The 17244-nt window shown below is 32.9% G+C and overlaps 1 long non-coding RNA gene across 5 annotated transcripts; it reads right to left on the bottom strand.

The window, feature by feature from the left end:
- Positions 1–4598: 4598 nt before the first annotated feature.
- On the bottom strand, positions 4599–6584 carry LOC149056547 (uncharacterized). Of its 5 annotated transcripts, XR_016190959.1 has the most exons (7): positions 6421–6584; positions 6119–6347; positions 5840–6029; positions 5671–5766; positions 5386–5565; positions 5137–5290; positions 4599–5028 (listed from the first exon to the last, which is right to left on the bottom strand). It is a non-coding gene; the product is annotated as an uncharacterized LOC149056547 (long non-coding RNA). The 5 variants fall into 5 exon arrangements; XR_016190958.1 differs by having other exon boundaries at positions 6119–6584; XR_016190962.1 differs by having other exon boundaries at positions 4600–5028; positions 5386–5596; positions 6119–6584.
- Between the last annotated feature and the right edge of the window lie 10660 nt (positions 6585–17244).

Below are 17244 nucleotides of genomic sequence, written 5' to 3' on the forward strand. Positions count from 1 at the left end.
GCATGGCGAAACAGTAACAATTATTCACCAAAACTATTAATTTAACAATTAAAAACAAAAGCAAGTTAAATTGAAAATCGTTAAAACGGAACAGTTTTGAAAAATTAGTAAAACCGTTATGGCGTTGCGTTATGTGGTTATGTCGATACTCGATGACGCGTCACTAGATGTAAACAAAATTACTGCCGAGTGCTGGAACGGCAAAAACAGAGTGACCCGTCACGCAAATATTTATAATTGTACGCGACATATATTACGTTGGTATGGCGCGTGTCTTAAAAGTGTATATCAGACCCACCGTATAGAGTTATACCCCCCTGCTGTTAGGTATCATCACAGAACGTCAATTATATAGAATAGACATTCGATCAGCTGTGCGGGTTTACGTATCCATACGGTATGAAGACGTATTGGACTCTAAAAATTGTACCGTATCCGTAATCTGATAGGATGTTGGAAACGTGTATCCCTCTTTGTTACGAAATTTTAAAAACGGATACAACGCAATCGTTTTTTGTGTACAATGATATAATATCATTGGATTCAAATTTAATTCCATCCATTACAGTAATCCACTTGTAACCTACTGTACAGCAGAGCGACATTCATGATCATGACTTACCCGCTTTTTTTATATTTACCTCCTGCTGGATAGTAGAAGTATTAGCTTTCATTGTCCAAAGATAAGCCATCTGCACAATCTTATGTGCCCCCAATTCTCCAGCCGTGTGCACGTATTCCAAAAATGTATTTTTGGTGGACGAAATCCTGTGACCTACAGAACACTTAAACCTATACCTCAATTTTCGTGAATAATCTGATACTCGGTACAACGGTCTACCACAGTGACATTGAGGACGTATGTCAAATTCACTTGGAATTATACCGAAATGAATACATATCGATTCACCTCGGGTACCAGCATTACTCCGTTCCTCATCAGTGAAATCTGGACCTAAATAGGCACCGAGTGAAAACACTGAGAGATGGTTAGGTAAAAGTAAAGTATTTAAATCCATTTTAAGAAAAAAAATTAAAACAAAATTACTCGTTGACGAACCAAAGTCGAATGTTAATTGATGATTAAAACTTAAAAGCATTGTAATACGTCATTATGAAACAGAAAAGTATTAATAATATTCTAAAAATAGTCTTATTCATTCATAGTTACATATAATTATAGTTTATACCATAATAATTGGTTTCCAAAATAATGCAATAATGCGGGACTGGATCGTACACTTCAAATATTATTTATAAACTATAATGAGTAATATATTATATAATAATATAATTAAATGATAATATTATTTTGTGAGATTCACATAGCATCAGCACCGGGCGGCTTAAACGTATTTTAGTTAGCCAAAAAAATGTTCCATCTTATTTAAAAATTTAACTATAAGTGGTTTTAGGCGTACAACAAGAAAAGTGTTTGGTAACATTGTTTCCGATACGACAGATACGTTATTGCCGATAATGAAGTGTTATATCGACTAGGATTCATTTACCTGAAATGATATGTGGAGACTGGAGAGCCCATAATCCTTGTAGGCAGATATTGAGATAATTAAGGATATTTTTGCTGTTATTACAAAAACTTGAGCTTACGAAATGTAGTTTATTAATTTAAAATTCTAGTATATTTATTTAACATCCTGTAAAAAACGAACATACCTATATATTTTTAGTATATGACTCGTACATAGTTGAGTAGGTACAATGAATTTACAGTACAAATCTCCAGGAGAGATGAGGTAGTTTACATGACCAATTGTACGATTTCTGTCTGACATAGCACGTGTATATCCTGGGATCGTATTTAATCCTAAAACTTCTTAAGAAAATAACCAATTTTTTTATCGTATGTATAATACGTCATATTGAAAAAAAATTAAGTTTTATCTAATTTCCAGAAATTGTATAGGCACGTTGGCAGTAAATATAAACCATTTAAAACGGCACTTTTCAGGGCCACCAAATTTTTAAGTTCATAAATATATTATAAAATACATAAATATATTATTATATATTTAAAATATATAATATAATATATTAATAATAAGTATATATTTTTATTTATTGTAAGTTACAATATTTTGTTGTAGATACCTTGATACCTACTAATTCAATAAAATATAATTTAACATTGTCTCTTGATGATAGCTGCGATGACAAAATAATTCCAAATAATGACGGAGTACGCGCGAACAAATCGGCAAAACGGAAATCCGACCGTGGACTATTTTTCTACTGCGGTATACGAATAAAAAACCTCTCGGACGTTTTTCGATATTTTGAAATTTTTTCCCAGACCCAAAAGCCATACTCCATGGTGAAAATCGGTCGGAAAATCGAAAATAACGAAATCCGACCGCGGACTATTTTTCTACTGCGGTATACGAATAAAAAACCTCTCGGACGTTTTTCGATATTTTGAAATTTTTTCTCAGACCCAAAAGCCATACTCCATGGTGAAAATCGGTCGGAAAAACGAAATCCGACCGCGGACTATTTTTCTACTACGGTATACGAATAAAAAACCTCACGGACGTTTTTCGATATTTTGATTATTTGATTTTGATTATGTGTTTGTTTCCGATAGGTTTCGAAAAAACTGGCCCTCAGTTCATGTCAGTAACATTTTTAAAATTTTATTTTGTACTTAGAATAATTTGATTAGCGATATTTTGTACTTAGAAAATGAACGAATGAAAAAAAATAATATAAAGTTATTATTGTTGTGGTAACACTGTGGAGTATTGATGTAGTGATAGTATTACGGTAGTGATATGGACTTATAGTAATTTTTTCCGGATTTTTTCTCCAGACCCAAAAGGGCCAAAAGCCATACTTCAACCCGACATTATTTTAGCCGATATTAATTAACCGACATTATTTAAGCCGACAACTACTATTTCAGCCGACAAGTATTTTTGTACGAACCGTATTTAAGCTGACAGTAATTCAGCTGCCGGGCGGGGTCACTTCGACACTGTGATAAGCATTTATGATAATATTGATAACCTTCGAAAACCACACGATTGGATCACCAGACAGTAAATAAAAACGGTTTATATCATTAGAAAAAAAAACGGTTTATATCAGTATCATGGAAGAAATGTGTCATATCTATTCGGCTTGGAATAAACAACAAATTATAATATCTCTGGCCGCCAAGTTCAAATATTTATTAACTAAATATTTTTATAACTCAAACAATATTCGTTGATTCATTAATTTATTCAAATAGATAATTTTTAAGTACGCTTAGTTAATATAAATAATTAAAACTAGTAAGATATTGCATATTTGCATCCTAGAATTGATATTATATTATTCTATAGTTGCATGATAAAGTTTTCAGAGGATAGTTTAATCTAATTAATTGTTTTGTGATTTAATGTTTCTCACACCTTGCAGCTCAAATAACTGAAATATTTGTAATTAACTGTTTAAGTTAATACTAAATTATATCCTATGAGCTATGGGCTATTACCTACCAGGGTACAGTGGTTACACCAAGTCATAAAAAACTCAGAGGCAGCCTCTTGATTACTCCCCTTTGATACACACACAACTACAAATACACAACTGAATAAAATATACATATAGGTTCTTAATTTCAATGATATTGGATACTTAACCATTTAGCAATTAGTTTTATTTATAACATATCAAGTGATAAATTACTGTGATATTTAGATTACCCACGATTTTCTTGCATTTAATTAATAGCTCTGTAATCTTTACCTGATCTTGAGTAGTTTAAGACTTAATTTATCTATTCAATAGATTCTATTGTATACTTTTACCTTAACTATTAGGCCTTCTTAAAGTTATTTTTTTATTAATTACGTTAATGCCTTAAAGGGCAATCAGTATATTAATAATGTACATTATACCATGCTATATAAAATATATTGTTAAACAGAATACAAAACTAAAAATTGAGGTAATGATTATACAATAATATCATGTAGTATTACTAGTATTATATATAATGCCTTGTTCTTTAAAATGATTTAACTGTCATAATAAATATCAAATATAAGTAAACAGTTACATGAAAGTAGGTAGAAGGCGGTTACATCAGTAGAATAGTTATGTTTATATAACTTAAAAGAAATTAAAATGTAAAAGGTTTCATATGGATTCTTTTTATCAGCTTATTCTCTATGAATTGGATGACAACCAACAAATAATTTAATAATGTTATTATATTGTTATTTGTTATAATAATGTTATTTTGTATGTTCCCAATAAACACTTCAGTATTAGACCAAATTAATGTGTACCACAAATTAATTTGTATTTAATAGTTATCTATGCAATCAAGCCCGTAACTGGCGGAACTCCGGACCCTTAGAAATATACATTTATGCTCTTATTATGTGGAAATATATCTTATAAAATAGTAAATATGCAAAAATAAAATTTATTTTATCTTAATTATTTTCAACATTACTTATAAAGTATACATGATTGCTACTGAATTACAGTTTTTATCCTAAAAATCAATATTATATACAATTTTTTAAGAAATAAAATTTGTGTTAATACGATAATAAATACATAACAATTTAATGCGATTAGATAATTCACGACTATAAATAAGACTAAAAATACTATTTTATTATAAAATTTAACTAAAAAATAACATAGTATGCATTTAAAAAACACTTATATATGCAATAAAAAATCACAAATACAAAATTAACATAAGGTTATCAAAATTAACATTAGAAAATTAGTATTTTTCAGTTATATTAGCATAATAGCATACATACCTACACATACTGTATACTGTATACATACATATACATACATACATACATTCTGTCTTTTTACATTTAACTAAGTACCTATTTTAATGGCTAAGAATATACAATAAATTATGTTTTTGTTTCATATTTCCCCCTATTTTATTATTAATTCTTGTTGGCTAACCTCCACCAAACTTTTTATTTTTCTTACTACTTTTTGTTCTGTATCATTGTCCATTGAGATGCTTAAACAAGGCTGTATCTAAAAAAAAATATATATTAATATCTAATTTTAATCTAATTTTACAGCAAAACAATTTGTTATTTAAATATTTTTATATGTAATTATTATTATGATAATAATAGTTACCAATAATAATGTCATGAATTGTTTGATCCATAAAAGCAAATTTGTTTGAATTTTTCCCCTCATAATTATATAATGAGCCACATTCGACAGTAAACAATAATCTAAGCATTTAAGCAGTAGTATCTTCAATTGTGAAACAACCTCATTGCTTGAGCTGTTCAATCAAATAAAAAAAATCAACAATTATAATTATATTGTTAGTTCATCAAATGTTAAACTCATAAAAAAAATTATTTAAACATTGCATACAATTAAATATCTTGATGCAGCTTATTTTAAAGATTCATCTAAATGTTGAATGTCATTTAAAGTGACAGCAGTATTAGTAAATTGTTCTCGGTTGAAATTGTGAGATACCGTAGCATCATTTTCTGATCTGGTCAACAACAATTTATTGAGCAAATCATTGGTTTTCCAATGTTCTTGTAACTGTAATATCATCAGTTGTTTTATTACCAATCTATATTTTATGAATAAATTTATTATTTATAAAGCAATACTTAAAAATAATTAATAAATATTTTTGTTAATTACCTCATAAATTTTTTGATTCATCGCGGTTATTTTACAGAATTTGATATGATGGGAAATTTGATAGTGAGGCAAATAATGGAGGTGAAAACTGATCATCTATAAAAAAAATGACTTAAAAAAAATTTGAATTGATAATATATTAAATATTAAATATGGAATTAAAATATACCTGCAGATGGTATTGATTTTGAAGTGTGAGCTTTTGGAACATCAAAACTAGGCAACTCTGAATCCCTTAAATAGTGGCTAGTAAATCCTACCTGTGCCACTTCCATGGTTTCCTGAAGGTGAATATTGCATAGATAGATTATTGATATTTTCTCGCTTTTCAATTTGCATGCTCTTGCTCTCATGAATATCTTTATAACAATGACACCATAAATAGTTAAAAATAACAATAACAATAATTAATTAGGTATACATAAATTATTATGTTTAAGATATTTACTCATGTATAAGGATTTTGCACCAGATGAAGAATTTGGCATATTATCAAATAAAGGAAACTCTGAATCCTTAAATCATAAAGCTTCTTTCAATGTCTGAATATTAATGAATCCAATTGCCATTACTACTCTAAATGTCTGAACTAGATATTTGTTTCCACTTCCCAATTCATATCACATGTCCTGGTCCTGTGTACTATAAACATTGGCTATTAATTCAGCAGTTATAACCTATAAAATGAAAAAAAAAACGCAATAACCATAGATAATTTTACAATTAAAAACCAATTTAAAAGAACAATACATGAATATCAAACATATTAAACCCAAAGAAGCATCATTGATTTTAAATACTTGAAAATTACAAAAAAAATATATCTTTAAAGCGCCCTTCCTCCTTTTACATACGGACTGAGGACCGTCAATGGTGGAGTTAACGCTGAGATATGCAAAGGTAGGCATGTTCAAGATAAGTTAGGTAAACATAAAATTGTTATAAGCAAAAGTTAATAGTTTATAAATTTAACTAGTTGTTAATGCCCACTCTTAAAGATATGACTTAGTTACTTACATAATTGTATGTTAAAAAATAGATCCCATTTTACTAAACAATAATTTATAATTAATAATTTATACAACCATTCATAACTACTTACAATGTATTAGTTTGTTTATGTGTATTTCTTATTAGTTTTTATTATCTATTCAAAATAGATAATTTATTAATATATTTATTGCATAAGACACAAGTGAAGTTTTCATTTTTCAATTCTTTAGTCATCAATTTGTAACGTACACTCCCTACACATACATTATGAATTTTTCGCTGACATTTATTACATTTTTCATCCAAGTAAAATTTACTTACCTATTTTCTGCACACATAATGCATCTTTCACTGATGTTTTCAGAGTATAGGTATCAAACATCGATACCGCAATGTATTTTTTAAATTTCTCACATTAACATCCTTTGAAAAGCTCTGCGTAAACATTGGACTATACATTCTACAATAAAACAACACAAACACTCCGCAGTTGTTACTTGTTACTATCATTCTGTAAAGGATACTCTATTGTCTTAAGAATAATTTTATGTAGCAAATATTTCGCTTTTGCATTATCACACATTGAAAACAACATTTTTAGATTCTGAGCGGAGCTATGAATGTATTGATTTTACCACAGAATATATGAAATATAAAATATTAATATTAATCAATATTAATATAATATAATATTATTAAATTAATTAATATTAATATTAATATAAATATAAAATATTTCATATATTCTGTGATTTTACAATGATGTGTGTTTTTTTTTTTGTGTGTCTGTCATCACATTTTGAGGCAGTAAAAGTGCTTCAACTTCAGTACCTCGTTTGATCAGAAAGTGAATCTAGTTGGTACTTTGGGGGAAAATTGAAGTCAAAAATTCTTAATACTTTTCTAAATAATCGAGAAAAACAAACTAAAAATTAAGGTGAAAACGAGAAATTTTATGCACACTCATTTTTCGACAAAATCGATTTTGGTTTTTGATGTAACTTAAAAACAAATGACCATAGATACATGAAATTTTCACCGAATGTTTATATAAGTATACCTATTCTATCCACGGTGGAATTTTCAAAAATTTTCGACTTAAGTTGAACTATTCATAGGCATTTGAAATTTTCGATCATTATTAGTTTTTTAGATTCTGAACGAAGTGATGAATGTATTGATTTTACAATGATGTGTGTTTTTTTTTTTTGTGTCTGTGTACAGCATAACAAGTCGAAATAATGCTTCGATTTCAAACTTTGGGGGTGGTTTCCGATGTAAAATTGAAGATCCTTGGTGCATTATTGAGGTCAAAAGTAAACATTTTCCGACAGTTTTAAAAAAAATCGATATTTTTATATGGTTGTTATTCAAAAACTAATCACTGTAAATACTTGAAATTTTCACCAAATGTTAATGGTAGTGATATCTATACACAGTTTAATTTTCAAACATTTCGACTTTTTTTGAGTTATTTATAGACCACTGAAATTTTTGATTTTTTTGAGAATTTTTTTTTGAAGTGTCGGTAAAAAAAATGTTGGACGACCAAAAAAACTTGAAAATTTAATACAAGGTTCCTTATGAGTTGTTCTTATTGTAGCTAAAAAAAACTATAAATCGTACGTCACAATTTTTTTTAATAAGCGTTTACAGTTCAAAATTTTACGAAATCTGTCGAAAACGCGAAAATTTGCAAGTAATTTTGAAGTTGAAAAATCATAAAATTTTTTGCGTTTATAACTAAGGATTGAAAATTCAACACTAAGTTTTCTATAAGTTTTCCTTCAAGTAGCTATAGAGAAAACTCGAAACATCATTATAGGAAAAATTTTAAGTGCGTTGAATTTTAAATTTTTACGAAATAGCGTAACGATAACGATTTATCCTCAAACGATTTTAAACATTTGTTATTATTCAAAAAGTATAAGTCATAGATACTTGAAAAATTTTACCAGTTATTTAGATTGGCATTTTCTTTACATGATTTAATTTTCAAAATATTTTGAATTTTTTTGAGGTATTTATAAACAACTGAAATTTTCAATTTTTCTGAAAATATTTTTTTTAAAGTGTCGATAAAATTTTTATGGCCCTATTAAAATACTTGAAAATTTAATGCAAAGTTCCTCATAAGTTATTCTTATAGTGATTAAAAAATTATAAAAATACATAGGCACGATTTTTTTTATTAGGATTTGAATTTCAAATATTGTAAGTCAATACGTAAAAATTACGGCAATTTTCAAATTATCTTAGATCGAAATTCATAAAAGTTTTTCTTTTTAATTCTAAGATTTGAGAATTTAATACAAGGCTCATAATATATTTTTACAATAGCAGTTGAAAAATAAAATAAATGTATAACCACTATTTTTTTTTTTACATGTATTCAAATTTTAATTTTGACAACATACGTAAAAATCACAAAAATTCCGTAAATTATTTTATCCTAGAAATTCATAAAAACTTTTCCTTTTATACCTAAGATTTTAAAATTTTATACAAGGCTCCTAAAATAATTTTACAATAACATTTGAAAAATAAAAGAAATATATAGTCACAAATTTTTTTTATAAGCATTTACAGTTCAAATTTTGACTAAATACATAAAAATTACGGCAATGTTCAAATTATCTTAGATCGAAATTCATAAAAGTTTTTCTTTTTAATTCTAAGATTTGAGAATTTAATACAAGGCTCATAATATAGTTTTGCAATAGCAGTTGAAAAATAAAAGAAATATATAGCCACATTTTTTTTTACATGCATTCAAATTTTAATTTTGACAACATACGTAAAAATCACGAAAATTCGTAAATTATTTTATTCTAGAAATTCATAAAAAATTTTCCTTTTAAACCTAAGTTTTGAAAATTTAATACAAGGCTCCCAAAATATTTTTACAATAGCAGTTGAAATATCAAGAAATGTATAATCACATTTTTTTTTTTATAAGCATTTAAAGTTCAAATTTTGTCTAAATACGTAAAAATTACGAAAATTCGCAAATTATTATAATCTAGAAATTCATAACAAATTTTCTTTTTAAATTTAAGCTTGGAAAATTTAATACAATATTCCTTACAAATTTTTCAATCTTTATCACAAAATGTCCACTGGAAATTCAAATTACATTTTTATTAGCATTTGAATTTCAAATATTGACAAAAATTCGTCAAAACCATGAATATTTGCAAATTATTTTGTAGTTCAAAATTCATAATATTGTTTGTATTTATATCTAAGGTTATAAAATTTAACACCAAGTTTTCCATAAGTTTTGCTTCAAATAGCTATAGAGAAAATTTGAAGCGTCATTATAGGATAAATGTTTTGAGCGTTTGAGTTTTAAATTTTTATGAAATCGCGTAATGATAACGATTTATCCTCAAACCAGGTATTTGTATATCTATAATCTATGATAATATAAGGTATTATGAATTATGAAAACTACATGATAACTACACTAATTGATTAACCATGCCTTATGCAAAATAGCAAAATGCGTCTTAATTGAAAAATAAAATATTTGTTTCAAAATAGAATATATGACAATATTTAAATATAATATATCCTAGACTGACAAATCATCTCCGTTCAGAATCGTTTTTCGTATACAATGATACCTATCATTGCATTCAAATTTAATCCCATCCATTACAGTAACCTACTGTACAGCAGAGCGACATCCACGACTTACCCGCTTTTTTTTTATATATATTTGTGTATATTTTTAGATATTTTATTTAAATAATTTTTTTTTATAAGTTTTTTTAATAAAGTAAAAACTTAAGTTATTAAAATTTTAAGTTTTTAATAAAGGTTAAATTTGAATTATTTTTTTTAAAAATTTATTTATAAAATAAAAATTATTTTTATATTGAAAATATAATGTTTTTTTTTTTTAAATAATAAATAATTAAACATTAAACGATTTATCCTCAAACCAGGTATTCGTATATCTATGATATTATAAGGTATTATGAATATGATAACTACACTAATTGATTAACCATGTCATATGCAAAATGCGTCTTAATTGAAAAATAAAATATTTGTTTCAAAATAGAATATATGATAATATTTCAATATAATATATCCTAGACTGACAAATCATTTCCGTTCAGAATCGTTTTTCGTATACAATGATACCTATCATTGCATTCAAATTTAATCCCATCAATTACAGTAACCTGCAGTACAGCAGAGCGACATCCACGACTTATTACCCGCTTTTTTTTTTCTCGAATTTTTATAAAACTGTTTGAAAATGTTTACTTTTGACCTGTATTATGCACCAAGGATAATTTTTCATTCACTTTTACATCGGAAACCACCCACAAAGTTTGAAATTGAAGCATTATTTCGACTAGTTATGCTGTACACAGACATAAAAACTAAAAAATAAATAAAAAACACACATCATGGTAAAATCAATACATTCATCACTTCGTTCAGAATCTAAATTATATTAGCAGTAATTTTTTTTTGATGAGACATATATTTCACAAAGAATTTGTTACGACAAAAAATTTGAAAAAGTATATGGGCCACATAGATGTGTTTAAATACCGTTATAGCTAGATGAGGTAAGCAAATTAATTAATCATGTTACATTTGTATTAAATTTATTTGAATAAAATTAATTAACCTAAAGGTTTATTGAACAATTGGAAACAACCGATATTCTATAACTATTAACTACGATACTGCTATGACAAAAGAATTACTTAATAACATAATAGAAGCACTACATGAACATGGTTTTAATGTGATCGCCATTATGAGTGATATGGGTTCTTCAAATGTTGGATTGTGGAGAAATTTGGATATTTCTATAACAAATACGTCTTTTAAACATCCAATAACTACCTAGAAAAATGAATGTGTTTGCTGATGTGCCCCATATCTTAAGACTTGCAAGAAATCATTTTCTCGATCAGTATAATAGATACACATCACACATTGCTAATTAAAAAATGAAAAAAAAATTTACAAAAATTTCTGTGACATAAGGTATTATAATACTATAATATAACCTAACCGTACTACGTCGATTAGTTTATTAGCAAATGTTAAATATTTTAAGAACATAATAAAAGTGTAAACAATTAATATTGGCCATATTTAAGTTTTAAGTTTTAAAACAATAGACATATGACTAAATTACGAAAAAAAAGTAGTATTTGAAATGTGTTAAAGCTCAAAAATGTTTGTGTTATTGCTGTTTGTTTTTATATTTTAACGTTTGATAAGAGATGGAGAAATGCTTACGTCACGGACATGCGTATCACGAGTTGCTGACATACCTATTTAATTTATCATGCATATTTAGTCGATTCGTCACGGACGAAGGTTGAGAAAGTATTAAAAATATTAAAATAATAAACATCACTCCCGAAGTTCCGATCCTGAATGAGCACAAAGCACAATCGTCGGCCGGCCGCCGACTGGCCGACTACGAGTAGCGGGCGTGGCTTAAACGTCGCGTGCCTGCGCATCGCGAAAACACACAACAGCGCGTTCTCTTGGCCGTTGTATGCGTTTCGCTTTAGGCGTATACTCTGTTCCAAAAGAGAACGGTCACTTTTGTGCATATGACTGACAGCTGCGGCAGTGCTGAGGGCAAATTTCCCCCTCCTTTCTACACACGCGCAGGGAACTCGCAGAGGTTTACGCGCGACGCACGCACCCGCAGGGACACCGCGGTAGTGCACGCATGAACGCACGCACACTGGATCGGGCATAAACACCGCCCATTTTCGAGTCATTGGTGGGAGATGCGCAGCGGCCGACGAAAACTGGTCGGCCGGAGTGACCGTTCTCTTTTGGAACAGAGTATAGCGTCCATAGACAGCATAGGCATAATATGTCTATGGTAGCGGGTAGCGTCCTCCCTCTTAAGTGTTTATAATGCGCTGTCAATATATGTGCGATTTTGCGTTACACATCATCATCAGCATTCAGTCAGTCATCAACAGTCATCATAATCAGCATACATCTATACATCATTCAACTTCCAGCGTCCGTGGTAGCTACACTGCAGTTTCTTCTTTCTTCAGTCTACACAGCTCCCGTCGCGACCCTCAACAGGCAACAGCGCCAACGAAAACAGTCATTCTTACGACTCTACAACAGGGCAACAGCGCCAAGGTTCGTCCTAGCGAACCCCTCAACTATCAACGGCAACAGCGCCAATTAAAACAGTCGTTTTTACGACTTTCCAACAGGGCACCAGCGCCCCAGATCGTCGGAGCACCAGCGCCTGAAGCCTCAAGTAATCCGTCGCGAAAGCGCCGGCAATCTCCATCCGATCAACTGTCGTGGGGCCGCGCCCTCACACTGCCGCAGAACTCCCGACCCAACCAACTCTATCACCCCCTCCCCCACGATATAACGTTCTTTTCAGAACGACAGGACTTTCACTACCTCTTTAAACATAGCCGGTAACAAGCCGCAAAAGCGTAAAGGTGGTAGCTCAACCTATCACCCACCTCAGGCTCAAAAAGTACCCCGTCAACGTACCTCTCCGCCGTCTCCATCACCACCAAAAACCTCAGACTCAGAAACTCTAGACTCCTTTTCGCACTCCAGCTACTCTTCCCGTACGTTCTGCTCCCCCTCCAACTCTTACACCAACCACAACCTTAACCACTACCATCCCGCCAATCACTAAACCTCTGACTGCACCATCTAAAGTCCGACCTCCTATTATCCTGAGATCTAGCTCCTGGCGCAAGATTACGCCCACTATCTACAAGCTCCCTAACCTGACCCCCTCTTTACTGACCGCCAAATCCTCTTCTAATGGCCAAATTACCGTACAAACTTCCGAACCTCTCCAATTCCGTCTCATCCAATCAACCTTAAAGGAAACAACATCGACTTTCACACCTTCAGTCTTCCTGAAGATCGCACCCTTAAGGTTGTTCTAAAAGGCATCCCCATTGACATTTCCACCGATGAAGTCACCAGTGAACTTAATTTGCTAAACTTCTCGGTTAAATTCGTACGCCGTTTTGGTACCTCTGACAAGCCCATGCCAATCTGTGCAGTACACCTAGCTGCTGACCCTAACGCCAAAGACATCTACCAACTCACCAATTTATTCTTCCTAACCATCTCTGTAGAACCCCTCAAACCCTACGGCCCCGCCCAGTGCTTTGCATGCCAACGCTTTAGTCACGATTCCCGCAACTGTGGACATCAGCCGAGGTGCATAAAATGCACTGGGAGCCACACTGCAAGTTCCTGCCCTAAAACTCCTGAACAACCTCCCAAGTGCTGTAACTGCGGTGGTTCGCACACGGCAAACTCCCGGGGTTGTCCACATTTTCTGGCCCAAAAACAGGTGGAATCCAAACCGACTTCTCAAAACACTCCGAAACCTTCAACCAATACCCCTGCTCCACCAAAACCCCAACCTCCTACACTCTACTCCAACTCCCTCAAAACAATCAGTTCAGACCCCGACATACGCTGCAGTAACCACAGGCTCAATACCCTCTTCCTCAACCCCTCAACTTAACATACAATCGATTCTCTCCCTACTCACAAACCTTCTAACTGCTCTTTCAAACAACCAGGATCCAGAAACCTTAATTGAGTCCACCATTAGATCCTTCCTATCCATTCTCGCTCCCCAATGAATAATTTGAAAATTCTCTTTTGGAACTCCAATGGTATAAGAAACAAACTCAATGAACTTCATTCCCTAGCTCTCCAACTGAAATCTGACATTATCTTACTTAACGAAACTCATCTATCCCCGACTACCAAACTTCACTTTCCCAACTACTTTACCTATAGAAACGACCTACCCCCTGTTCGTGGCTCGCCCGCTCATGGAAGTACGGCAGTTCTCATTCACCGACGCATTGTACACCAGCCCGTGACACTAAACACTTCTATACAAACTTCTTCCGTCCTCATCAAACTAAACAACCACGAGGTACTTGTTTCAGCGGTATACAAACCACCCGGCACCACACTCACAACCAACGACCTGACCTACTGACACAGAGCGCGCAATCGCAAATCTCGGCAGGTGACTTCAACTCCAAACACCCCCTGTGCCACAGTCACTCGACAAACGCGGCCGGCCGTGTCCTCTTTGACCATGTGCAACATTCTGACTACTCCATCACAGCACCCTCATCCTCAACGCACTTTCCAACCAACGCCATGTACAGACCTGACATACTTGACATCGCTCTTGTTCGACTACCTTACGCAACCCAAATCTCCAATCTTAACGAACTTTCCTCAGACCATAACCCTATCCTTCTTGAGACCCTTTGTACTCCTATATCCTCAACCCCCCCCCCCCAACATCTAACCGCTTCATTAACTGGACTAAATACAAAACTATCCTTACCAACTTACCTAACCCGTTCACACAACCGACTAACGACAGTCAGTCAATCGATTTGGCAATCGAGAATCTGACAAAAAACATTAAACACGCTATCGAAGCGAGCGTATTTACACCAAAAACTAAAAACTCCTTATTCATACTACCAGACTACATTAAAAACGAAATAACAAAGAAAAACAGACTACGCCGTGAATGACAACGTAACCGCAACCCTACCACTAAACGTATACCTAATCAACGCCAAAACTTCACTTATCCGTACCTTACTTGAAACTCACAAAACCGACAATTGGGACCTTTTCCTTAACTCGCTAGATATCCACGACGGATCCATTTACAAACTAAACAAGTGCCTCCTCCACAAACGCACAGCTTCCCACCCACTGATCGGCCCAAACGGCCTAACTTTCTCGTCCAATGATCGTGCTGAACTAATAGCCGACTCTCTCGAACATCAATTTCAAACCAACCCTGACCCTGACATACCTGAAGTAACGAACTACTACCACTCACTACGAAACCTCAACATCACTAAATCCAACCTATTCACCACCCCGGGCATAATTCAAAAAATCATTAGCGATCTTCGCATAAAGAAAGCCCCCGGTGACGACCTCATCACCAATACGGCTCTTAAATTCCTACCTAACAATATCATTCTATCCCTAACAAAAATCATCAACTGCTCCTTCAGAATCTGCTACTTTCCCACTGCCTGGAAAAAAACAGTTATAATTTCTATTCCCAAACCAGGCAAAGACCATAAACAACCGTCTAACCGAAAGCTACCGTCCCATTGCACTTCTTTCCTCCCTATCCAAAATCTATGAACGTCTCATCCTCAATCATCTCCAGCTCAACTTACGAGACAAAATCCACCCTGGACAATTTGCCTTTAGACCCGAACACTCAACTACTCTACAATTAACGAAACTTACACACCAACTTAGCCAGAACTTTAACAATAACGCAAACACCGCCTCTATCCTTCTTGACGTGGAGAAAGCCTTTGACCGAGTCTGGCACGAAGGTCTCCTTTACAAACTTTCTCAACTCAACATTCCGACTGAAATCGTAAAAATCATCGAATCCTTTCTTTCCGACCGCACCTTCATCACAAAAATCGAAGACTCATTCTCGTCCCCCAGAATCATCCTCGCAGGCGTCCCCCAGGCATCCTGCCTCTCCCTGACTCTATATCTGACCTACATCAATGACATTCCAACTACTCCTAAAGCCCACCTCTCACTTTTTGCCGATGATACTATGTTCTTCACCTTCGACAAAAATCCCAAGCGTGCGGCCATACAACTTCAACATCAAATAAACCTAGCTTCCAGATGGTTTCACCGCTGGCGCATAGAAATTAACCCAACCAAAACCGTAGGCATTATTTTCGGTCGATCCAATACTTCTCACATACCACCACTACTACTTGACAACCACACCATTAACTGGTCCAAACAAGCCAAATACCTCGGCGTTACAATAGGGCGCAAACTCAACTTCGGATAACATGTCCAAAACATTAAAAAAGCTACCCGCACTCGCGGAATACTCTACCCCATACTTAACCGTACACGCCCCATCCCACTTACTACCAGACTCAAAATTCTTAAACTATACGTATCTCCCGTTCTTACTTACGCTGGCCCCTCGTGGGCCCCTTTCATCGGTCCTTCACTATGGAGGCGTATCGAATCCGTCCAAAACACAGGTATACGAACAATAACGGGCATGCCCTCTATTGTCAAAAATTCGGTTCTTCTCAAATCTGCTAACTTTAAATCCATTCAATCATCTATTCAGTCCCAGTCCAAACTTATGTTCTACAAAAATTCCTTTTCAGACCATGATCATATCCGCCTTCTAGGTAAATCTCACCCCCCCCCCCCCCAACTACCAAAAAACAACTTAAACCTTACCCGTTAACTTGGACTAACCATTAAAAACTTCCTTAATACTCTCCCCCCACTAGTAGAGGCGAAAGCCTTGTATAGTTAACGGCATAGCCATCCTCCCAAAGCATAGCAGTGTGCGATTTGGCTGCTCAATATATCGTTATTGACGGAATCTACAACTATGGAATTTGTAATAATATATAAGTAGTATTGTATTACATTTTCAAGCTCTTTTTACCCAACGAATAATTAATTATAGAAATTCAAAACAACAAATTCATGTATCACAATCACATAAGT

The sequence above is a fragment of the Diuraphis noxia genome, unplaced genomic scaffold, assembly GCF_037042655.1.
Source record: "Diuraphis noxia isolate RWA-SAM2 unplaced genomic scaffold, SU_Dnox_SAM2 contig0003, whole genome shotgun sequence".
In the NCBI taxonomy this organism is placed as follows: domain Eukaryota; kingdom Metazoa; phylum Arthropoda; class Insecta; order Hemiptera; family Aphididae; genus Diuraphis; species Diuraphis noxia.